The sequence below is a fragment of the Temnothorax curvispinosus genome, unplaced genomic scaffold, assembly GCF_003070985.1.
Source record: "Temnothorax curvispinosus isolate PA1 unplaced genomic scaffold, ASM307098v1 QBEX01017440.1, whole genome shotgun sequence".
NCBI classification, from domain to species: Eukaryota; Metazoa; Arthropoda; class Insecta; order Hymenoptera; family Formicidae; genus Temnothorax; species Temnothorax curvispinosus.
In genome coordinates, this window is record NW_020227220.1 from 37,190 (window position 1) to 63,290 (window position 26,101).

The 26,101-nt window shown below is 37.0% G+C and overlaps 1 protein-coding gene across 1 annotated transcript in view; it reads right to left on the reverse strand.

The window, feature by feature from the left end:
• LOC112467499 (opsin, ultraviolet-sensitive-like) overlaps nucleotides 1-26,101 on the reverse strand; it is a 65,226-nt gene that overhangs the window by 35,157 nt on the left and 3,968 nt on the right. The window lies entirely within an intron of this gene.

Genomic DNA, 26,101 nt, shown 5'->3' on the forward strand with positions numbered 1-26,101 from the left:
TAAGACTTGAATTTTGTTTTAATGTATGCGATTTAATAAAAGTATGTAATTATTGAAAGGGGTACTCAAAAGTTTCCAGAATTATTTTTTAAGTTTTATACCTGTAAGTAGGGAAAAGTGCTGTACCTACCTTGGGTACAGCTGTACGTTAGAACACTCTGTCATAATCGAATAATGTTCGCGTCTGGCGATAGTTTATAGTACTAATTGTTGAGTTATTTGATAATCTCTTTAAATCTATATTTTTTTGTCGTCGCGATTATTTACACGTAAGTTATATCGACTTTTGTATTTTATGACGCGTAAAATAAATTTATTGAGATTTGTACTGTGATTTTTATAATTTTTTATAATAAAGATATAGTCATAAACCAACCCTTATGGAAAAATACACTCAACTTTTGGTGTTAACTGTAATAAAAAAAAAAAAAAAAAAAAAAACCTTAAAAGTTGAGTGTGATTTTGAACCGCCAATGGTTAATTTTTAATTAATGGTTAATCCTTATAATATATATTATCGAAAGCAAATTGAGAACATTCAAATATGGGATTTACTCTCTTTGGGTGTTACTTCCCGCACAGCATGTTATATTTCAGATAGATAGCAGATACATAAAATTTGAAATGTTGTTGTATAGCTGATACGTATAGCAATACGTATAAATCATGTACTAGATACATGTTTAATACCGTACGTTACGCATCAGATACGTATATGACAATATATGACAATGTATATTCGATACGTATTAAACACGTAAATTCTGTATTTGATAGTAGATGTATATGAAAAAAGTTGCTCCAAAATGACACACCCTAATCTACATAGTATATTTTAAACGCGTATTTGCAATATTACAGATGTAAAAAGAATATAGGACCTTTTTTGTAGATCGTTAAATTTTCTACAAAAATATGTATTGATTATTTCATAATTTTTGATAGTCGATATGATACAAAATTCATAAGAAGCAAAAACAAGTTTTATAAAATTTATCAAACTTTAACTTTGAATATCTTTTGAACGGTTAAATTTATGAAAAAATGATAAGAGATCATTTTTGTAGACCTATTAGAAGTTAGCCCCCCACTTTTAGAATTAACATATTTTCACGGTTGTGCTGAATTGTACTAGGTTTGTGCTATATTGTGCTCGAATATTATAACCATAATATGAAAAATACGAAAGAAAATTTAAAAAAACGAATTTTTAGGTCAGCCCCCCACTTTTCATTTTTTTCAATTTTTTCGATTGTGCTGAGTTGTGCTAAGTTGTGCTAACATTGTGCTAAAATATTATTTTAAAAAAATAATAACAGAGAGTTACGATAAAAAAATAAATTATATCCAAAAATGATTTTTTTATCGTAACTTTTTTTGTTATTATTATTTTTTAATAATATTTTAGCACAATGTTAGCACAACTTAGCACAACTCAGCACAATCAAAAAAATTGAAAAAAACAAAAAGTGGGGGGCTAACTTAAAAATAATTTTTAGGTCAGCCCCCCACTTTTCGTTTTTTTCAATTTTTTTGATTGTGCTGAGTTGTGCTAAGTTGTGCTAACATTGTGCTAAAATATTATTTTAAAAAAATAACAAAAAAGTTACGATATTTTTTTATCTCCCGCAAGGTGCTGTCCTGAGTCCGGTATTGTATTCGTTATACACGCAGGGCCTTTGTGCGGATCTGCCGGAGGGTGTCGAGGCGGTTGAATTTGCGGACGACATCGGGATCTACGTCCGTGGACCAAATCGCGAAAGAAACCGACTCTTGCTCCAATGTGCGATTGACATCATCGCTAACCGTCTCCGTGAGATGGGACTGGATTTAGAGCCGAGAAAGACGGTGCTGGTGGAGTTCAGCAAGAGCGGATACATTGATAGACAGATGTGCATACATATTAACGGATGTGACGTATTCAATTGCTGTGGTGCAAAGTTCCTAGGAATATGGCTCGACAACAAGTTAAGCTTCGACCGCCAGATACAGGAACGCTAATTCCATTATCAGGTATCTCTGTGGAGTATCCAGAGGTATGGAGGTAAATACGTCGCTGATGCTATACAAAAGCCTTGTAAGGTCTATTATCGATTATGGGAGCTTTGTATTTTTCCCTAGAGAGGCCTCCTTACAGTTAAAATTGGAGAGAGCTCAATTTTTGGGCATTCGTACAGCTCTCGGTTATAGAAATTCCACCCCCAACAATGTGATTGTGGCGGAGGCAAAAGTGACTCACCTGAGGGACCGTGCCATGCTGTTGGGTATTAATTTTGTTAACAAGGCGATTGCTCACAACAACAACGGATTGTGCGACAAGATACATCATCTTCTAGAGGGAGAGAATTTCAAACGATATAGACAACCTGCGTATCGTCTTTCTTTGCTGTCGGAAATATGGCGAAAAGTAAGACGTACCAGGCATCTCATTGACTCCGTTGAAAAGTATCCTATTTTCAGCGGTTCCTACAATGCCCAAACGTATAAACCTACTGTAGACATTGATATTGGTGCTGCGAGAAAGCGAGAAAAGATTTCTGACCTGTCACTTATTCAAAAGATTATTGATAAACATTATTTAGGTTCGGACCCAGATATTTTATTCACGGATGGATCATATAACGAGTCAGCACGTTCTACAGGAGCAAGTATTGTTATCTGCGATTACGCCGAGGTTTTCAAGATGAGTCTACCCGTCCTCTGTTCCTCTTACACTGCGGAGGCTTTTGCAGTGTCCTCAGCTCTTCGCTTGCTATGGACCCGCAAATACGGGGATAGAAACAAAATAATTATCCTGTCTGATTGCCAAGCTGTTCTTAAATCTATTAGAAATAACCATTTAAATGTACACAAGAACAAGTATGTGACTGAAGCGAGAATATTGATTTATAAGCTGGAAAAACTTTGTGATAAGAAGATCGTACTCGCGTGGATTCCCGCTCACGCGGGAATTCTGGGTAACGAGATCGCTGATGGGTTGACTAAGGAGGCGGCGGAGGAGGAGCCTGACCCCTCCATCACGGTTCCGGTGGGGGATTTACTGGCGCGAGCAAGGAGAGATGTATGAGAGGGAGTCTACGCAGATATCGATCGTACGTGACGCTCAATACAAGGGAACTTTCTATTTTGACACGTTCTATGACCGTGATTCGACCGTGCCGTGGTTTCGGAAGGTTAGAGTTGAAAGATACTTTATCACGTTCATCAATCGTCTAAGAGCTAACCATTATAACCTGGCTTCCCTCAAGAGAAAGAACTACATTTACATTGACAGTGAGAGATGTGAATGCGGCTGTGAATGCGAGGATATCCACCATGTTATTCTGAGATGTAACAAATATGACGAACAAAAAGTTGTTCTGGACGCTGAACTAAGAGAGGTTAATTTCACGGAGGAAATAGACATTTACCGACTCATTCATCCCAATCAAATATACATTAATTGTACAGCAATTACATACAATCGTATGGAAATTCAAATCTATTATAAATAAAAACTTACCTTTGACTCACTATTTAATTTAAATTATTTTTTACTATATAATTTAAATGTGTTTATTATTCTACACTCAGATAACAACTACGATTACGTGACTGAAAAACTGTCTGTTTAATAATTTTTTGAGGTTAATGGCGCTACTACGGTACGCCTTTTCTTATTACATTTTGTTAAATATGTATCAACTACTAGCCCAGTAAAATGACAAAATTTGGAGAAAATAATACTGATGATCACTGGGCTGAAACTTTGTTAACAGGCTTTTAGGGTACTATTTAACATATTAAAAGTCCCCATGTGTAGACGCTAGGGGGAGGGTAAAAAAGATCCAAAAAACCAGTTTTTCGCAAATAACTCGGGAAATATCAACTTTACGGAAATTTATGTGAATATAAAAATTGTAGCTCACAAAATTCCGCACAATTTCGTTTTTTATTCAAGTCTGTACGATCAAATGGATCAATGATAACATTTTTTTTAACACTCGGCGAATTTGGACCGTAGAGAAATGAATAAAAAATGAAATTGTTCATAATTAGATTCTTTACAACTTTTATTTAAAAATTCTATCTTTGCTCCATTTGGTCGTACAAACTTGAATAAAAAACGAAATTGTGCGGAATTTTGTAAGCTACTTTTATATCTACATAAATTTCCGTAAAGTTGATATTTTCCAAGTTATTTGCAAAAAACTGGTTTTTTGGACCTTTTGGACCCTCCCCTGCCCGCAACGTAGCGTCTATACATGGGGACTTTTAATATGTTAAATAGTACCCTAAAACAAGCCTGTTTACAAAGTTTCAGCTCAGTCAGTATTATTTTCTCCAAATCGATAAATTTCGAGTCATTTTACTGGGCTATACGTGTTTGATACATTCATACATTATAATTACATATATTATATATAATATATATTATATATAATATGCACAGTATACTTGCTATGTATTATATGCGTATTGAGACTTGAATATTTCATACCATTAATTACGTATTTAACACGTTATATTTTATACGAAATAAAATGCAATGAAAGGTGCTGTACGGCTTTCATTTGAGGGTTTATATTTTTAGGGTTTATACCGTCATTTTTAAGGATTAACCATTAATTAAAGGTTAATCACTATTTTTGATGGTTAACCATTATTTGAAGGTCCGAAATCACACTCAACTTTAATGTTTTTTTTGGTGTTTTTTTTACGGTTAACACCAAAAGTTGAGTGTATTTTTCCATAAGGAGCTGGATCTCTGATATCTGTTGTAAATGCAGTTTTAGGAACTAAACCGACGAAAGTATCTCACTGAGAGAAGCAACAAAAATATATAATGTAAAATTTTATTGTTCGTTAAAAGATGCTTAAATTTTTGCTTTTTTGTTTTATTTTATTAATAAATATTTTATTAGAGAGAAAAATAAAAACGGTTAAGAAAAATACACAGATTACTTATAAAATTTATGAACGGTTGTTTTTATTTGTAACGATAATAATTTATCGTTAAATTTGATTTCATTTTCAGTTTAATAATTCTTTTTTAATAGTTTTTTTTATATTAAAATATACGTATAAGGGAAGATGTTGTACCTGTTGTACCTCGAAACACTTTTAAGTTTTTGATTTTTCTGAGCCACAGTTTTAATTTAAAAATTTTGAAAAAAATATATTATTAAAGTACATATGGGACGTTCCATGTCAACCGGGACAGGGCCGTCTCCAAAATTCTATTGAATCGATTAAAATGGTTAAGGGCTTAAAATCTTTGTTTTTGTGTGCTTTATCAAATACAGTGTGGTACTTTTGAAAATTCAATATGGCGGTTAAAATATGGTGCTTCATATGAGTTAAAAACACAAATCATATGATTAAATTGTTGTTTTTAATGGAAAAAAGAGGATACATAGCTTGTGAGTAGATAGCACTAAGATTTGGATGTCTCTCAAAAAAATAAAAATGGTGAATCCAATATGGCGGACAAAAAAACAAAATTTTTACCAAAATTTATGAAACTCAGTATTTGGGGGTTTTTGAGGTCGCTGATTACGAATCCGTTCATGATTTTTAAAATTCAAAATGACGGATCTAATATGGCGGACAAATTTTTCTTAAATTCATCAGATTCACTTGAAACTCGTTACTCGGGGGTTTTTGGGGTCGCTGATTACGAAATTAAAGTTAGTTTAGAAAATTTCAAAATGGTGGATCTAATATAACGGACTGATTTTTTTAAAATTCATCGAATTCACTTGAAACACGTTACTCGGGGGTTTTTAGGGTCGCTGATTACGAAATTGAAGTCGGTTTAGAGAAATTCAAAATGGCGGATCCTATATATCCAACAAAGGCAAGATGTAATGCATAATCCAGCAAGCAAAGGCAAGATGTAATTGACAATCCAGCCAGCAAAGGCAAGATGTAATGCATAATCCAGCCAGCAAAAGCAAGATGTAATCGACAATCCAGCCAGCAAAGGCAAGATGTAATAATCCAACCAATGAAGGCAAGATGTAATGCTTAATCAGTCCGCCATATTGGATCCGCCATTTTAAATTTTTCTAAACTGACTTCAATTTTGCAATCAGCGACCCCAAAAACCCCCGAGTAACGAGTTTCAAGTAAATCTGATGAATTTAAGAAAAATTCGTCCGCCATATTAAATCCGCCATTTTGAATTTTAAAAAATCATGAACGGCTTCGTAATCAGCGACCTAAAAAACCCCCAAATATTGAGTTTCATAAATTTTGGTAAAAGTTTTGGTTTTTTGTCCGCCATATTGAATCCGCTATTTTTTTGAGAGATATCCAAATCTTAGTGCTATCTACTCACAAGCTATGTATCCTCTTTTTTCTATTAAAAACAACAATTTAATCATATGATTTGTGTTTTTAACTCATATGAAGCGCCATATTTTGACCGCCATATTGAATTTTCAAAAGTACCACACTGTATTTGATAAAGCACACAAAAACAAAGATTTTAAGCCCTTAACCATTTTAATCGGTTCAATAGAATTTTGGAGACGGCCCTGTCTCGGTTGACATGGAACGTCCCATATATATATATTTTAGTATAAAAAAACCTAAATTTTTATTACCATCCTGTAAGAGAATACAGAAATTTTTTTTAAATTGGAAATTTTATTTTAAGGTACAGCAGCTTGATGAACCTTAGAACACTTCTTTTTGTACCTTGAAACACCTATAAAAAATTTTAATTTTTAATAGGTTTAAAAAAAAAGTAAATCTTTTCGAAGAAATATAATATTTTATTAAATTTAGTTACATCTTGGACAATTATTAAACTGAAAATGACAGTCAAATCTAACAAGATAAATCATTATCGTCATAAATAAAAACAACCATTCATAAATTTCATAAGTAATCTTGCATGTTTTTCTTAACTGCTTTTATTTTTCTTTCTAATAAAATATTCTTATTAATAAAATATTTATTAATAAATAAAACAGAAAGACAAAAATAAAAATAAAATAAAATAATATCAACGTTTAATTCTAATAAATTATTTAAGCATATTTTAACGAACAATAAAATACATTATGAAACGTTTCACGTCAACCGGGCCACCACTGCGTCCAAAAATTGCTGTAATGGAATGAGACGTGTGACGGCTCAAAATGTTCGTTAGAACAACGCTTTTCAAAAGCCATGTGCCTTTCCGAAAAATCCAATATGGCGCTGACAATCTGCTGACATGGTCCCTGATTGTACGAAATCTTTGATTTACGTGCCAAAACTACCTGGAATGGCTCCAAAATTACTATTGAGCAGTTTTCACAAGGCCGGTGAACATTAATCCGTACTTAAATTTTCGAAACTTTATGGCGGATCCAATATGGCGACTACATATCTTAATCCACTGTTTATCACAATATGTCCTTTTCCACCGTGAAGATTACTCAAAATGAGGTTCGTAAGGTCAATGAATATGATCTTGGACTCGGGGGGTATGCGTAATACAAGATGGCGAATCCAATATGCCAGCAAAAACACCTGCAGTTCCGTTATAAGGTCAACTAAAGCGGAAGAAAACTCAAAATAGCTCGAAGTCGACCACGTGTGTAGCGATGACGTCAATGTCCATGAGTTTGTAGCCAGAATATGGAACACCAAATTCTATTGAAGCACTTTTAGAACTATTACTATTCAGTATCAAAATTTTACATTGAGCACAGTTGAGTCTTCTTTGTGAGATTATACAGCACTTTAGGATATTCGAATTCCTGCCTTTCCAGTCGCTAGGTGATTATCCATTACAACAAACAATTTTTCATCAGTCGTTTTCACGACTGTTTGCGACGAACTGTTGGTGTTCCCTATTGTGGCTACAAACTCATAGTCATTGACGTCATCACTTCACACGTGGTCGATTTCGAGCTATTTTGAGTTTTCTTCCGCTTTTATAGATGAGCTTATAACGAAACTGCAGGTGTTTTCGCTGGCATATTGGATTCGCCATCTTTTATTACGGATACCTCTGGACTCCAAAATCATATTCATTGACCTTACGAACCTTCAGATAAAGAATTAAAAGGAATTTTGAGTAATCTTCACAGTAAAAAAGGACTTATTGTGAGTTAAATGGTGGATTGAAATATATAGTCGCCATATTCAATCCGCCATATAAAGTTTCGAGAATTTAGGTACGGATTAATGTTTACCGGCCTTGAAAACTGCCCAATAGTGATTTTGAAGCCATTCCAGGTGGTTTTGGCACGTGGATCAAAGATTTCGTACGATCAGGGACCATGTCAGCAGATTGTCAATGCCATATTGGCACCGCCATATTAGATTTATCGGAAAGGCTACATGGCTTTTGAAAGACGCTGTCCTAACAAACATTTTGAACCGTCATACGTTTCATTCCATTGCGGCAATTTTTAGACGCAGTAGTGGCCCGGTTGACTTGGAACGTCTCTTATATATTTTTGTTGCTTCTCTCAGTGAGATACTTTTGTCATTTCAGTTTCTAAAACAGCATTTACAACAGATATCAGAGCTTCCAGCATCCGGCCTTGGCCTTTTTATTCCACGTTTACTTACATGGCATGGTAGCTATAATACAAACAAATAGCTTCCAATTACTCTACCTGTCAGTAAAAATGGAAAAAATTGTAGTTAAACAAATAACTAAAAATCCCAGATAGCCAAGCGTGATAGAGCATATTGAGCAAACTAATGCATTGCATGTGTTTTTATATATTTGCTGTAAATTTGCTGACATTGAAATAGAACACGTTACAAATACAGCTACATGACTGCTTATACATGCAATCAGTTGACGCAATTTCAAGAGCAAACGTTTCGCAATATTAGCACGTTATGTTGTCTGCAACATCTCAGCATCATGACAGCAATAAATGATTCATCGTTCTATCTTAAGCATCATGATGCAAACATGACGGCAACAACACACATATATAGTAATTTTCATCCATTATTGTGTATATGTCATCCAGTTATGAAGTTTTTTAATTGTATCTCGTTGCTAACGAAGTGTTGACAATATTATGAAATTGTCACAAATCTCTCACAAATTGATGCTGTCACTTTGCAATCAATTTGCTGTTAATAGAAATATAATTCATATGAGTTCAACCCGACAAGCATACCTAATGCTGTCTCACCTTGTTCCAAGTTTGTCAAAATTAGTTGCATTAACGACAAGTTGCTTGTTGGCAACATGGAATCAAACTCACAGCATTTGGCTATTTGGGATTATATAAAGATAACAATCAGCTAATATACTTTTAAAATAGCGTTCCAAGGTACATCAACCGTCATGTTCCAAGGTACATACCCAGATAGCACAAATGATCGTTATATGAGCTCAAAAAGGATTTCACGAATCCTGTTTGAGTTCATAATAATCATCTGTGCTATCTGGGTAGAAATCAATTTCTAATAAAAAATTAATTAACAGCTAATAGGTTATAAATGAGGTTATAAATAATTTAATTACTACATTATTCTACATATTTGACACATTCTTACTAGCCTTGGCTGATAACTATATCTTTATTATAAAAAATTACAAAAATCACAGTACAAATGTCAATAAATTTACTTTACGCGTCATAAAATACAAAAGTCGATATAACTTACGTGTAAATAATCGCAACGACACAAACTACAGATTTAAAGAAATTATCAAATAACTCAACAATTAATACTATAAACTATCACCAGATGCGAACACTATTCGATTATGACAGTGTTCCAACGTACAGCTGTACACCTTCCCCTATATGTACTTTAATAATATATTTTTTTCAAAATTTTTAAATTAAAACTATGGCTCAGAAAAATCAAAAACTTAAAAGTGTTCCAAGGTGTACCCAAGCACCTTCCCCTACACTTTAAATATTTTTAAAGTAATTTTTGAAGCTTTTGAATATCCCTTCGTATTTGTGATCAAAATATAATTAATTCTTTGTCTCGTTAAATTTCATATTTTATATAGATATTTTATTTTACTCAAACAACGCTGCTATTTTACAAAATTAAGTTTTCCTCCTATATACATGCTGCTTTTTCATCCTATATACATATTTGTGTGTTTTAATTGGATATTCTTATACCGGGTGTCCTAAAGCCCTGGAATGGTAAAAAAACTCGAAAATAAAACATTTTTAAGAAAAATGTTTCAAATAAAAGCTATAGGCTCTTAAGTGGCATATTAAGTAGCAATGTTATTGCAGAGTTAGTGTTAAGGTCATATAAAAATCACTTCAAAATTTTTAAATAAAAACCTCCATTTTTAATTGCATATTCTTGTAGCTTACGTTATAAAAGCTTTTCAAAACACTATAATAAAGTTCCATTCCATTAAGTATTTTCCGAATTATGACTGTTATGAGTTTGTAAGGTACAGTATCGCCAGCATTAGTATTGTGAACCACAGGGAAGTTGCTGGTCGGATTTTGCGCATCGTGTGCATCGTTCAACGTCTAATGGCTTCTGCACACGGGACGCAGAAACGCTTATCGCGCGGCAAGTAGCAGAAAAATATGACACGGTAACCAATCAAAGTTGGATCAAATTTAATTTTTTCCGCGCGACGGAAAATTTGGCTGGCTATGACGCCAACTTTCACCGCGCGGCAAGCGTTACCGTGTCCCGTGTACAAGAGCCTGAACAGACGAGCGACTTTGTTGCGCGACAGAGAAGTTTGTACAATATCTATACAGGTATGTACTATAACGTTTCTATGTAGCGCGATAAAGTCACCCGTCTATGCGGATTTGTCGCGCTTCTCTGTGCGACCAGGTGTGACAAAGTCGCTCGTCTGTTTCGGCCCTAATATACAATTTCTTAATTCATGGATGAATTATACGGTATCAATAACACCGGAAAATCTGTAAAATGTTCTAAACAATTTTTACGAATATTTGACACATTGTCAAACTATTTATGGCCATCAATTCAAACATCTAATAGATTTAAAAAATATTGACACGACGGAGGAGTTTTAGAATCGTTTAAATACCGCGGGAGTGACAAATTGTACACACAGAGAAAATTTTCTCTTAGAATTTACCTTAAAAATCATGGCAGTTGTGGGACAACATGTACTACGAAGAATTTTATGCAAGCTATTCTGATTTAAAAAATGAACCAAAAATGATAGGATGTTCCGCCAATATTAGATTAACAATAATAAGAGGTTTTATTTCGACTCAATTGGCTATATACAGTTGAACAAAAACGTTACGACATTTCGATCCTTGGTTCGGATCCTTATCTAGCAATCTACAAAGCAATTTGGTTAACGGACATAATTAAAGTCATATTTTAAAATAACCGAACAACGATAAAAGCTGTGTAATACCTACTATTATATAAGAACCATCACTTTCACAATAATAAACTCATGAAGATTTTTGCCGAAAAAATTATAAGTGTAAGATGTGGAATGGTCATAGTATTGACTTGGATTAATGCAGTATAAATGTGCACTTTACAGCCTTATGTGTTATACGAAGGAGCGTACGTGTTGTCGAGGCGACCATGGTAAAGCGACTAACAACGAAACGGCGGGCGGTACATTAATAAATAAATTGAAGAACATCAAAAGGTTGTTAACATATATAAATAGTGGTCAAACGAGAAAACAAATTAAACAATCACAATAACATTATCATATATGAGATTCAAATTGTCAAAGTCCTTTTGGAGATTTATTGTATCCGTCTGTTTTTTTATGAAAAAAACCTCCGCTATTTCACGCTTTCTGGTGTTCTTCTCTTTATGTAGTATGTCAATATTGGACCAGTTAAATTCGTGACTATATGTAACTCTGTGCTTACTGACCACAGAGTGATTACTCTCGTCTTTTTTAATGTCAAAATCGTATATAGGACATTGTCGTATATAGGATGCGTTACAATCATCACAGTTAATCCTATACACCCGTTTTTAGATACTATGGTCATTAGGGATGGAGACCGGTTATTAGGACAGACCGGGACGAGTACGATTTCCGAAGCGCCCAGATTTGACTGTGGTTTCTGGTAGTATTTTTTACGCTGAACAAAAAATTACATAGGTCTTATAGGGCTAACTGCTCTAGTTTTCGAGATATGCAATATTAGTTTTAAAAAATAATTATTCAATTTACACCCTTATAATGTATCACTTGAATTTTAATGAATATAAGTATGTATTAAATCTTTAAAAGTATTTAACTGTTTAAAGCGCGTCACTAACCTACATAGGTTCACAGCAGACTATGTGTTAGAAAGCATAAATATAAAATACGATAATATATTATATCTAATAATTAAAAAAAGTAACGCGTGCAATAAATAACTATTATATTTCATAAAATAATTAAGTTTTATATTACTATGTATATACAACTGTACAATAATATACCTTGTTTCGCCCTATAGGCAAAGAGTTTAGTGTTAGAAAGTATAAATATAAAATACGATAATATATTATATCTAATAATAATTTAAAAAAGTAAAGATTTATATTATATTTATTTTGAGCTTTAATAGTGCATATCTCGAAAACTAGAACAGTTAGCCCTATAAGACCTGTATAATTTTTTGTTCAACGTAAGAAATACTACCAGAAACCACAGTCAAATCTGGGCGCCTCGAAAATCGTATTATCCCCGACAGACCAAACGTCATGTACAAACACGCATGAAGGAACATTGACATACTACATAAAGAGAAGAACACCAGAAAGCGTGAAATAGCGGAGGCATTTTTCATAAAAAAAAACAGACGGATACAATAAATCTCTAAAAAGACTTTGTTTCGTGCTCTGCCGAGGTGCCCTCGGGATACGAATGAATGCCGGGACCACCCTGACCAGGGCGCGAAGCAAGAGAGTTAGCGAGGAATGGGTTTAGAAAACGCACGCCCTTTAGTTGTTTGACAAGCACAATTTATTTGACAATCTTATACACAGTTGTCGCTCTCTTGTGCACCCGAGCGGGCTGAGCCTTCGCGGAAATGTCGGGCGGAAATCTTGAGTCGCTTGATCTCTCTGCTTGGCTCGCGAAACGGAGATCTTGAAGAACGATGAATGACCGCCCTCGCGATCGGAGATCTTGCACGCGACCGACGAATATCTTGCTCGCGAGGCAGATGAGCGACCGCGAATACGGAGACCGCCGGGAGAGGCTCAGGCTCACTTTGGGTACTCCGCGGGGACGAAATAGCGGACACGAATTTTTCACTAAATCACAGAGATACGAGGCGCGGTAGAGCCGCGTTCACAATGTACGGCGCGGCACGACAAGATGGCCGCGAGCGGGGTCGATATCGGGATCGAACTCCCGGCGTTGATTTTATCAAAACAGCTCGGCTGAGCTTACGCGCGATTCTTGCGATGCTTGAAGAAGCTCTCGCGAAAACCGGGTTCGACTCGTGTGACGTCCTTGCCGTCGACACGAGTCTCTCTCGCAGGATCACGCTACCGCACGCGGTGATCACGTGATCCGTCTGTGTGCGTCGTCCCGTCATATTACGGGCGACGAAAACTCGGGAAAAGAGATGTTTCGCGCAACGACCAATCGAACGGGTGAAGATCGCGACGAAACTTGTGCGCCCGATGCAAACCTTTGCACGGATGCACTGAGCGCACCCAATTTTCCGGAATTCGCGCACAGACCAATCGACCGAGTGCGCGCGCGACGAAAACCGGCTCACTCTCCGTTCACGTGAACGGAAAAGCGATCTGAGATGTTTCACGCGGCGACCAATCAAGCGGGTGCGGCTCGCAATGAAACTCTACAGACTTCGCGCAATTACTTTCGGCACTCCCGATGATATAATTGCCACGAACGGCCGGCTCAACTTTTTCCTTAGCGAGGCAGAAACAGAAGAGAGCGCGGATCGACATCGATCATCCCTCGTCCCTCGGCGGGGGTCGTTGCCTCAAGAAGGACGAATCATATCGATCCACGATGTATTAAGGAGACAAATCACATCGATCCGCGATGTGACGCGTTGTGCGGTGTACGCGAATTAAGAAACGCGTGCGCGGTTTACAATTGCAGGTCGGAACGGTAGGCGCGACAACCGGGTGATCTCGGGCGAATTCGGGTCAAGCCCGAGGGCTGTTTGTGCTCGCGCCAGGGGCGTTCGCTGTCGCGACAGCGCCCTACCGTAACGACTTTACCTTAATCTTAAACAGACTTTGACAATTTGAATCCCATATATGACAATGTTATTGTGATCGTTTAATTTGTTTTCTCGTTCAACCACTATTTATACACATAAAAATTTTTGAAATTTTTTGTAATTATATGTTAGCAACCTTCTGATGTTCTTTAATTTATTTATTAATATACCGTCCGCCGTTTCGTTGTTAGTTGCTTTACGTTGTTCGGTTATTATAAAATATGACTTTAATTATGTCCGTTAACCAAATTGTAGATTGCTTGATAAGGATCCGAACCAAGGATCGAAACGTTGTAACGTTTTTGTTCAACTGTATATAACCAATTGAGTCGAAGTAAAACCTCTTATTATTGTTAAAAAATGAAACTTAATACCGGCAATAATAGCCAAGCGTGCCGTTTTAACGCTCAAATTTATCAAGAGACACGGTAGTGTCTCGCGCCAAGTACACGCAAAGTGAGACCGCACCGTGACTCTTTTACGCGACGCGACGAGTTGCGAGTACCCGAGATTTTGAAATCTCGATAATGACTGAACGGATCGAGTTCTGAGGAGACTCAATCGATAGGTTGGGATTGAATTATATAATAAGTGTTTTTATTTTTTCGCTACGTGCTCTACGAACGGTATAAATTTTTAATTCAGATACGGCGTCGTCCTACCGTTCCTATTTTCGCCACGGCGCTAGTTGCGCGTTACTTTCGTTATTATCCAGCAGGTAAATCAGATCGATATACATATATGCCTTTGACTTATCGGCCAGGATAGAAAGATATCAAGAGACACGGCAGTGTCTTGTGCCACACGCGAAGCGAGACTTTGTATGTTTACGACGCAATGAGTTGCGAATACCCGAGATTTTGAGATCTTGATAATTATATCAACGATTACGTCACACGGCTGGATCGGCTTTAACATATACATACGTGTGTGCTCAGTGCAGCCAGTGCGTTCTGCGTTCAGCGCGCTCAGTTAACCTAGATAACTTAAAATGGATAGTGACAGATAGTGATAGTGCTATATTGTATTATTGCCGGAAAAGAGGCACATTAAATTTCCCTCACCCAAGGAATAATAACCTCAAGAAAAAAGTGACATATAGTGATCAACATATGTGATGATCATATTGATATGACCGCAAAGAACTAATGTCGAAATTTTTAAGAAAAAAGGTATATATTGACGGCAGAGAGCTATGCTGAGGAGATCTTTAAGAAGGAAGGTGTATCCAAAATCGCACACGTAATACGTAGTATATGCTGTCTTCGAAAAGTTGTAAAAATTAAAGGAAAGTAGAAAGTGATCTGTATCTATATGCATGTGTGACTGACACTAATTTTCTGAAAAATCTATCGTATTTATATGCACGTGTAAAAGGCACTATCGCGTAATAAAGATTTCTCTGAAGTATGTTGATTTATTTTTAACCGACTTCAAAAAAGAAGGTTCTCTATTCGGCGTGTATGTATGTCCACGATTTTCTCTGAAACTACTGGACGGATTTGAATGCGGTTTTCACTGTCCTATAGAGCAAACCTCCAGAAAGATTTCAGTTCATAAAATATCATGTTAGAACATCAGGGTACGAAGCAGTAAAGAAATATGCGATAATAATTACAAGCAACTAACAAATTATTTTTTTTTATATTAATTGAATAAAGCACTAAAAAAATATAAAATAAAAAAATTCTTAAAAATTCTTTAAAAAAACTATAAAAAGTATGAAATAATACTTTTTAGATTTTCTTTAATTTTTTGAAGTCGGCGCTAAATTAATAATACTTTTAAAAATTTTTTTTAATTTTTTAAGTTGGCACCAAATTAATTTAGTAATTATTAATTTAGTGTCGACTTCAAAAAATTGAAAGAAATTCTTAAAAGTATTATTTCAAACTTTTTCAAGTTTTTTTTAAAGACGGTTTTATTTAAAAAATATTTTTTTGTATTTTAACCACGTTTAACTGCAATAATTAAATTATTAATATTAAACCAATTAATAATTTTTAAAATAAACAATTTACCTGACTAATTATTCATTATTTAAAAAATAAATTATTTTCCACTAATTTATTAATTTTCAAATTAGTAATATATATTTTTGACAAGCTGAGTGGACTGGTTTGGCTCGGAGTGGAGAGGAGTAAGAAAAGGATTTTCGAGGGGAGGTGAAGCAAGGGTGGATGAAGTGGGGTGGTGGAGCCTGTGGAAGAGGATCGGAGGAGGTCGGGAAAGTGGAGGAGAGGTCAAGGATAGTGTGATTGAGGAGCAGTGAGGAGAGAAAGTAAGAGAACACCTGAGAGGTTAAGATGTAAAGCAGGAAGATAAAGGGCCCAGGTTACACGATGAGGGAGCTGAGCGAGTTGACAGCATGGAGTTTCGAGCGAGCAATCGATCGACCTGTCGAGAGACAGAGGAATGGTGGCGCGGCAAGTGCGGAACGGAGCGGGGAGTCTTCGCGACGGGTCGAGGGATCGAGCAATCGAACGTCTGGCTTGGCGGCACGAGGCGGACGCATGAGTAAGGCTCGGCGCACGTGTAGTTGAGCAGAAAGTTGCGGAAGGGATAATAAGACGAGGAGAAAGGTAAGCGGTGATTAGTGAAAGGACAGGTTGCGGAAGGATTAAAGGTAAATGTAGAGGTGAAAGAGACAAGCGTGATAGAACAGAGAGAAAAAGAGGAGTGCGGAAGAGAAAGCGGAATAAGGGAGAGGAAAGTAATAACGCACTTGTTACAGATTCCAGGATGGAGCGCGAGGAAAGAACAATAGCAGAGGCGGTCGAAAGGATTGTGGAGGAGAAAGTAAGAAAGATGCTGAGGTCTCCCGAGGGGAAAGAGGACGATAGGAAAAAGAACGAGAGGATGGAGGAGCTGGAGGAGAAAGTAAGGAGCTTGAAGAGAAAGGTAGAAAGAATGGAGCAAAGTGAAGGCAAAAGGAAGAGGAAGGAATACGAGGAGAGTGGGACTGAGAAGAAGAAATGGTGGGCGGGGGTAGGTAAAAGGAACGAAGACGAACTAAGGAAAAGGAATGTAATTTTAAGGGTCGAGAAGGAGAAATGGGGAGGCAAGGAGTCGAATTGGGAGAAAGTGAAGGAGTTATTCGCGGAAAGGCTAAAGGTTAGGGTGACGGTGAGAGAGGTGATTGTGGTGGGGCAGAGAGGAATATGGGTGACCATATTGGTGAAGCTGGGAAACGAAGAAGAGAAGTGGCGGGTGTTGGAGGCGAGAAGAAAGGCAAGGAAAAGCTAGGGGTGAAGATCCATGAGGACAAGTCTGTGGAAAGGAGAGATAGAGAGAGAGAGAGGAGAGAGAGAAGAAAATGGAAGGGAGGATACGCAGGAGTACAGGGAGGTCGGAGGAGGAAGAAATTGCAAGAAGGATGGAGGAGAAACTTCTCATGGCCTCCGATGATGAGGAGAAGGAGGATGGGGGAAAGAGAAACTGGGCTAAATAGGGAAGAGCTGAGACGTGAAAGAGGGAGGCTGAAGGACGGAGACGCGGCAGAAACGGAAAAAGAAGAAGAAGGGTGAAGAGGATTACAGGGAGGGAGGGTAAATATTTGTGAGGTCGGAAATGGCCAGGCATTGGGGAATGAGCATATGTAAGAGGTTTGGGTACGTTCCTTATGGAAAAAACGCCTTGTAAGCCCTACGGGGAAATGCAATAAATACATCATTATTATTTTTGAAAAGTTATTAATTATTTTAACAATAAAGAATTTATTTCTACTAATTACCAATTTGTAAAAAAAATTATTTTATTTTTGCTTAAATATTAATTTTCACGTAACTAGTTCTCTGACAAATGATCAATCTTTTAAGTAATAGGTAATTCTTTTTTGCCTAAATATTAATTTTTATATAATTAGTAATTTTTATGACTAATTACTGATTTGCTAATTCAATAAAAATTTAATTTGTTTTTATTGCTAATTTGTAAATAAATAAAAAATAAAAAATGGAAATTTTTTGCCGATCTCTGCTTAGCACTACAAAATGCATAATATCACTACAAAATTACCTTTTTCAAAAAAAGGTAAAAAAGGCGCCAAGTACACGCAATGTATTTTGTAAATCTAAAAATCTAACCTAAGTGGTAGTAGCTTTATTTCTCCTTAACAAAATTATATCACAAAATTTCTTTTCTACCCCTATTTTATATATAAATTTTTAAAATTTAGTTAATCAGTTCTTGAGTTATAGAAATTTCAGTAAACTTGGTTTCTTTTTTTACAGAAATCGGTAACCCTTTTATTATTAACAATTTTTATTAATTCTATTATATTTCTCAGTCTTTTCTACCCCTATTTCATATATAATTCGTTAAGATTTGGTTGATTAGTTCTGGAGTTATAGAAATTTTGGAAAATTTGGCATATACACACATACACACATCATACATACATACGGACATTTCTTTAATGCAATATTTCGACGTTTTAGAACACTCTGAACATATTGACATTAAAAACTCAAAAAATAATCTTTTCTTTGGTTTCTTCTACCCCTATTTTATATATCTATAATTCTTTTAAATTTGGTTGATTAGAGCCACTTTATAAGCAATCAAAGGTTCATATACGAATTTACGAAAACAAAGCTTCCTCTATGAAGAAGCAAAAATGTATGAAATCTTTAAATTGCGCCAATTACAAAGAGAATATATATATTGCTTTGAAAAATAATTGTTGTGCAACTACTTAAAAAAAAATAAAACTTAAGTGGTACGTATCTTTGTATTCTTATTTAAGTGTTTTTCCATTCCAATCCAAGCTTTAATTCTTTTTAATAAAATTATAATATTACAAAGAATCATTTTAATCACAAAGAATTAAAGAGATAACAGTACAAAATAAAAATATTTTAATTAAAATAAAATAAATAACTTTTTTTTGTAAAAAAACTTGGCGCTACTTTTTTACTCCCGCCGCATACTTTCCTAAATTATGTTCATTGCTTTTTTATTCATTCAAAAATTTGCTACTTTATTAAATTCAATCAAAATTTTAGTACTTTATTAAATTTCGAGGTCTAGCAACGCCAAGTTTTTTTACAAGAAAAATTTATTTATTTTATTTTTCTGGTCCGTCTGCAAATTCAAACCGTCTCTTTGTCTTTTGATATAAATCATTTCGGATATTAAACGCTTGTTTTGTTGCGGCCCCAAATTATTATTAAGTAATATGATTAATAAATATTATTATTTAAAGATATGTATTAAAGATATGTATTAAATAGAGTATTATAATAATGTATTAAACGCGACGGTGAATGTGTCCGCAAGAGTTACGAAAGCCTAGTCAGCAAAACGATGAGTTGCGCGACCGGCCTACATCAATCAAAGCCTCAGCCTTCATCGATCGAGCAACTCAGCAGTAACAAAGGACGAACGAGCCGATAAAAGAGAACAAGAGGAAGAATCGAGAGGGCAATTGGAGTTAGAGGCAGTGACGGACATTTTTTATAAAGAACAATTGTCAGACCGAAGTTATTAAAGTATTATTTTATTCAAGTCAAAAGTGTCGCATATTCCTTCTTGCCTCCCCCGTGGACCAAAATAATCCGAGTGTTCCAAAAAGGGGTACAACAGTTTAAAGACGGTTCTTGGTCTAGTATTTCTACATCCTTCCAATTAAAATTATGATTATATTCCAATCTGTGATCACAGATCAGTTAGCACATAATGACCACTACTATTTCTTTTATATGAGAATCATGTTCTTTAACTCTCGTTTACAGTTGTTTACCCGTCTGACCAACGTAAGATGCCTCATAGTCTCTGCAGTTAATTTTATATACGACTTTCCTATGCGAGAAATTAGGGAGAGCATCTTTATGTACTCTGATACATCCGTTTAATTTATTTAAACTGACATACGAGAGCTTTACTTTCAGATCTCTCGTTATGTTTTTATATTTTTCCGTTAACTTGGGAACATATGGAATCGTGACAATTTTTGACACATGTATTTTCTAATAAATTTGAGCGTTAAAACGGCACGCTTGGCTCTTATTGCCCGCATTAAGTTTAATTTTTTTGACGTAGAACTACGTCTTTCCCGAGGGGGGTGGGGTAACTTCGGGTGCACGACTGCAACGTTTTCTTGCAACGAAAACATGCAACACTAATATTTCTCGAAAAGTATTAAAGGAAAATATACTTTATTATGGTGTTTTTGAAAGCTCTCGATGTGAGCTAAATGTTCCTGCAATTTATTTTGGTGGTTTTTTATAACCGATTTTCTTGACATGGCAATGTATTCAGAATGTTTTAAGGTGTTTCATGCAGTACTTGCAAGTCAAATAGACAACTATTCTTATTAGTGATAAATAAGTATGACTTTTGTCCGTAAAAATCAGCATATAATTAGATTTATTATTTATGACATCTTTAATGTTGTACGACCTCTACGTAATTAAAATATTGAGACGAAAGTCACATCTTTTACTAGAGTTGTGAGCCCTGTGAATATATGTGCAACAGCAGCACGGCAACATTTGCAGTCAGCTGAGTCAGCAGGATGTGGACAGAGCAGGCTCTAGAGGAGTATGCACCCTCATTCGCGAAAACTACTCTTTCTCTATTTGCGACCTCTCTAACTTCGCCCATTCGTCGGTAGAACTAGTCGCGATAACTGTGCCATTTCTGAGTCAGAAACTTTTTATTTGTAACCTATACCGCCACACAAGTCAAGACACTCCGGCTTCTTTTTACGAGGATCTCTTCAATTTTGCTCAGCAATATAAGTTCATCATTCAGACTGGTTTAATAAAAAAAACGGATAAAACTAGAGAAATCATCGCCTCCGCCATCGCAGACTCTGACCTTGCCATCTTAAACAACGGAACTCCTACTTTCATTAACTTCTCTTCTAACGTTAATTCGGTCATAGACCTAACTGTGGTCTCACCAAAAGACGGCGATTTGAGAGGTAGCGACCACCTCCCCATCGTCACTCGCATCAACAGCCCAATAACTCCCAAACTTAACTTCTCTTATAAACTCAAGTTCAATAAGTAACTCAAATAAATTCTATTAAGACGCTCATCTCGCTCTTAAATAAAGAAAAGCCCAAAGTGGAGTCCATAGACGCCAATAATACCTCGAAGGCGTACTCTCAATTAATCCACATCATCAAAATCTGCATTGCATCTGCATCTTAGGGAAAAAAGACATCTCTCCCTCGAGCCTTCCGTCCAAACGCAAGAGATTTCCCGTTCCTTGGTAGAACGAAGAATGCAATGCCGTGGTCAACGAGCGTAAAGCTGCAGCGAAGAATTTTAAAAAACATCTCTCTCAAAAATTTACTTAAGTACAAAAGAGCAGTAGCCGTTGCAAGACGCACTCTGAAGAAACAAAAAGCTCAGAGTTGGAAGGAGCTATGTGGTAAATTCAATATCAAGACTCCAATTCAGCAAGTGTGGCACTTTGTCAAATTTTTCAAAAACCATAATCATGCTACCCGCTCTAATAGCGATACCCGTGAAAAAGAAAAGTTGATCCGAGCTGCCATTGCGAAACTTTGTCCGCCACTGTGTCCTCTTAATGATCCCTCTCTTACGGAAATGCTTAATAAGGATTCCGAAAATCCAGAAAGACTCGCTACGTGGTTGGACAACCCGATTTCAATGGAGGAAATCTACACCGCCCTGAATTCTATAAAAAGGAAAAACTCAGCCTCAGGTCTCGATCAGTTAGACCACCACATTCTATTAGCTCTTTCCGAGTTCCTCTGGGAAAAATTTCGCGAAGTTTTCAACAGCTTTCTACAGTCCGGTTCCTTTCCAGAGGATTGGTGTACGTCCCTGGTCATCTTTATACCCAAATCCGGAGGCAGAGGAGTAAGACCCATTTTGCTCCTCTCCTGCATTCTTAAGGTTATGGACAAATGCCTCTATAATCGTCTAAGATGGCACCTCGAACACAACGACCTACTGGCGGACTCCCAACTTGGCTTTAGAAACGCTAGATCATGTATGGACAGCGTGGTCGCCTTAACCAATAATATCAAAGCAGGCTTTCTCAGAGGTGAATACACATTAGCAGCATTCCTGGATATCGACGGAGTCTTCGATAATGTGCTTCCTCATTTGTTGATCAGCGATCTATACAATATTGGAGTTCCGGCTCGCTTCCGCAAGTTCGTTCTTAATTTCATTGGATGCAGACACATCTTCTACATCCAAGATGGCATCAAAGTCGGCCCTCTTCGCCAGAAAGGGCACGCCGCAAGGCTCAATACGCCCGACGCTATTCAACATATATATTAAAGACATTGTTTTGGACTTCCGTTTCCGGTACTGGTGAGAGTGACAGGCGTGTGTGTGAGCGAGGCCAAATCGGGACAGAAAGGAGGTTCAGAGGAGGTTAGAGAAGGCGAGAGCGAGCAAGCGAGGAAGAGTGGAGGTGAGAGAGTGAGGAGGTGAGAGGGAGGAGAAGTAGAGAAACAGGTAAAAAGAGATAAAGAGAAGGAAAGTGGCAAAGCACAGGTGACGGGTGTGGCACGAACGATAGCTGGAGTAGAGGGGCGACGCGACGCTACAAGAGAGCCGAGACGCGGACGGCAGCGCAAAGCCGGGTATAGAGTGTAACGTATATAGAGGGAAAAGTGAGCTAAAAAAACAGGTAAAGATGAGCGGAGAGAAAAAAAGGGATTATAAATAAAGTAAAGGAAAGAGGTAGAAGTGGAAGCATGGGATATTTAGACGATTTATGGAAAAAGAAGAGAGATGAATTAGATAAAAGCGGGGGGGAAGAAATTTTTAAGAGAAGCAATAAGACGATAAGGTCTCCTAAATCAGAAACTGAGATAGGTGTGAAGAAGCTGAGGGAGGTAATTAGTGAAATAAGAGAGGAATTTAGGAACATGATAACAAAGCTAGGGGAGGATTTCAAAGAGCAGGGAAGGAGGATAAGAGATGAGATAGAGGAACTGAGAAAAGAATTCAGGGATCAGGAGAAGAGATGGGGAGAGGAGAGGGAAGAACTAAAAAAGAAGAAGGAAAAAATGGAGGAAAAGTTAAAAAAGTTGGATGAGAAAGTAAAAGAGAGAAAGGAGGAGAAAAAGGGGGAGGTACAAAACGGAAGAGAGGAGGTGGAGGAGAGAATGAGAGCGGTGGAGAGAATGTTAGAAAGAAAGGAAAAAAAGGACAGAAGCAGGAATATTGTTATAAGGGGGTTGGAGGCTTAAAGAAGGTGAAAGGAGGGAGGAGGCAGAAAAGTTATTAGAAAGAATAGGGGTTAAAGCGAAGGCAATAGAGGTAAAGAAAATAGGAAGGGATGCAGAAAGGAGAAGGGAAATGGTATTGCTGAAATTGGAGAACGAAGAACAAAAGTGGGAGGTGATGGAGAAAAAGAAGAATTTGAAAGGTAGAAAGGAAAGAATCACGGAGGATCTGACATGGGAGGAAAGAAGGGTGAACTGGAAATTAAGAGAGATAGCTAGAAGGAGGGAAGGAGGGCGTGGTAATCCATTATCCCATCTCCACCATATGTTTTCTAACCTTATCCTCCCTTTATTAAAACATGGTGGAGATGAGATGATAAAGAGGGAGTATTAAAGGACAACTGTTAAAGGAAATATAAAACGAGAGCGGGAGAGAGAAGAAAGAGGGAAAAGATGTTGGAGGGAGGGGAAAGAGAGGAAATGCGGAGGAAGAAGAGGAGATGAGGATATAGGGGAGGATATAAGAAAAGCAAAGGATGAAGGCAATCTAGAACACGAAGTCGAAGAGGACAAAAAAGGTAAAAAAGAGGAGGAAGAAGAAAACGTAGGAAAAAAGGTCAGAGAGGAGAATAAGGAATATGGGGGGGGGGGAGAGAGAGAGAGAGAGAGAGAGAGAGAGAGAGAGAGAGAGAGAGAGAGAGAGAGAGAGAGACAGAAGGGAAGAGGAGACTTGGAAGTTGGCCTTCTGGAACGTGGCGAGCGTAGCAAACAAGGATAAAGAGTTCTGGGAAGGGATAAAGGAATAGGACGTAGTGAGACATGGTTGGATGATAGGGGATGGGAGAAAATGAAAGAGGAGATTTCAAGCAAATACAGATGGAGAGTGCAGATAGCGACCAGGAAAAGCAAAAAAGGCAGGGCGAGTGGAGGCATGCTATTAAGAATACGGAAAAGGATAGAAGAGGTAAATGAAGAAAGAAGGCTGAAAGAAAAAGAAGGAAAAATTGAATGCAAGATAAGAATAGGAGAAGGGAGAATAGTAAAGATATATATAAATAATGATATAGACAAGAAGCTAAAAGATTTAAAAGATTGGACGGAGGAGGAGGAAAAGGGAGTAAGGACTATAGTCCTATAGGTGGAGACTTTAATGCTAGAACGGGTGAGGAAACAGGATGGGAAAAGAAGGACGAAAGAAGAATAGAAGAAAGAGGGAGAAGATCAAAAGACAAGAAAATAAATAAGGATGGCAGAAAGCTATTGGAATTTATAGAGGAAAGAGGATGGATGATATTAAATGGAAGCATGAAAAGAGATGAAGAAGGTGAATTTACATACACAGAAAGGAGACAGTTATCTATAGATTACGTTATAGAAGAGGAAGAGGTTAGAGAAAAAGTAGAAAGACTGAAAGTAAGAGAAAGAGTAGACTCAGACCAGGGCGGCAGTGTGGTCTAGTCGTAGAGCGCCAGACTTGTAATCTGAGGAACCAAGTTCGAGTCCACTAGAGCCATGTAAACATGGAATGTTTTTCCGAAGCTGCGCCCCTCCGTGCAAGATAAGCTCTTGTGCGGAGCAAACTGGGCTCTGTTTTTCGGAAAGAGACATTTAGCCGTTGGTCCAAAGGGTTAAAGTGAGAGGAGAAAGGGTAGTAGGGTAAAGGTTTGGGTAACGTTCCTTATAAAAACGTCTTGCAAACCCTGCGGGGATAAGCAATAAAGATAGTTTATGACTTTTTTTATTAGTAGACTCAGAGTACTCAGACTATCATCCACTAATAGTCTGTGTGAAAGGTAACCCAAAGGGAAAGCAGAGAAGGAGAGAAGGAGAAAGAATAAGAAGAAGAGGAATATAGAGTGAAAAGAAAAGAACGCAATTTAGAGAGAAACTAGAAATGATAGGAGGAAAAAGAGAGCTACAAGAAGAGATAGAAGAAGGAATATCGAAGATAAGAAAAGTAATAGAGGAGAATGAAAATGAGGATGGGAGAATGGCTAACAAGAACAGAAGAGGGTGGTGGGATGAAGAATGCAGGGAGAGAAAGAAAGAAGTGAGGAGAGAATTAAAAAAATGGAGGAAAGGAAAAGGAGAGGTGGAAAGGTATAGAAAAGGAAGGAGAGAGTACAGAGAAATGTGCAAAAAAAGAAGGAAGAAGAAAGAAGAAAGAGAAAAAGAATAGGATGATACGAGAGATAGGGGAAGCGAGAACGGAAGGAAAGGTATGGGAGTTGATAGGCAGAGTAAGAAAGAGAAGGAGAAGGATAAACGAAGAGATAAAGCTCGAAGGGTGGAAGGAGTACTTTATGGAGTTAATGGATGGGGTGGAGATTAGGGTAGTGAAAGGAGAAGAAAAAAGGGACAGGCAAGAAGAGGAAGAGATAGAACTGGAGGAGGTAAGAAATGTAATAAAGAAATTGAAAACAGGAAAAGCAATAGGCAATAATGGGATACCGAACGAGGCGTGGAAAGGCCTCTAAATTTGGAGGAAAAGAAATGGTGAAATGGATATGGGAAATATGTAAACAGGTATGGAGGGGGGAAGGCTGGCCGGAGCAATGGAAGGAAGGGGAAATAATTCCAATAATAAAAAAAGGAGAAAGGCGAGAGGTGAAGGACTACAGAGGAATAACAATTGTGTCTTCGAGTGAGTCCCGATTGCGCACATTACAAATCGGACACAGCAATATTTCCCGATCGGACACGGTGTCGATTGCACACGGTGCCGATCGGACACGGTGTCGATTGCACACGGTGCCGATCGGACACGGTGTCGATTGCACAC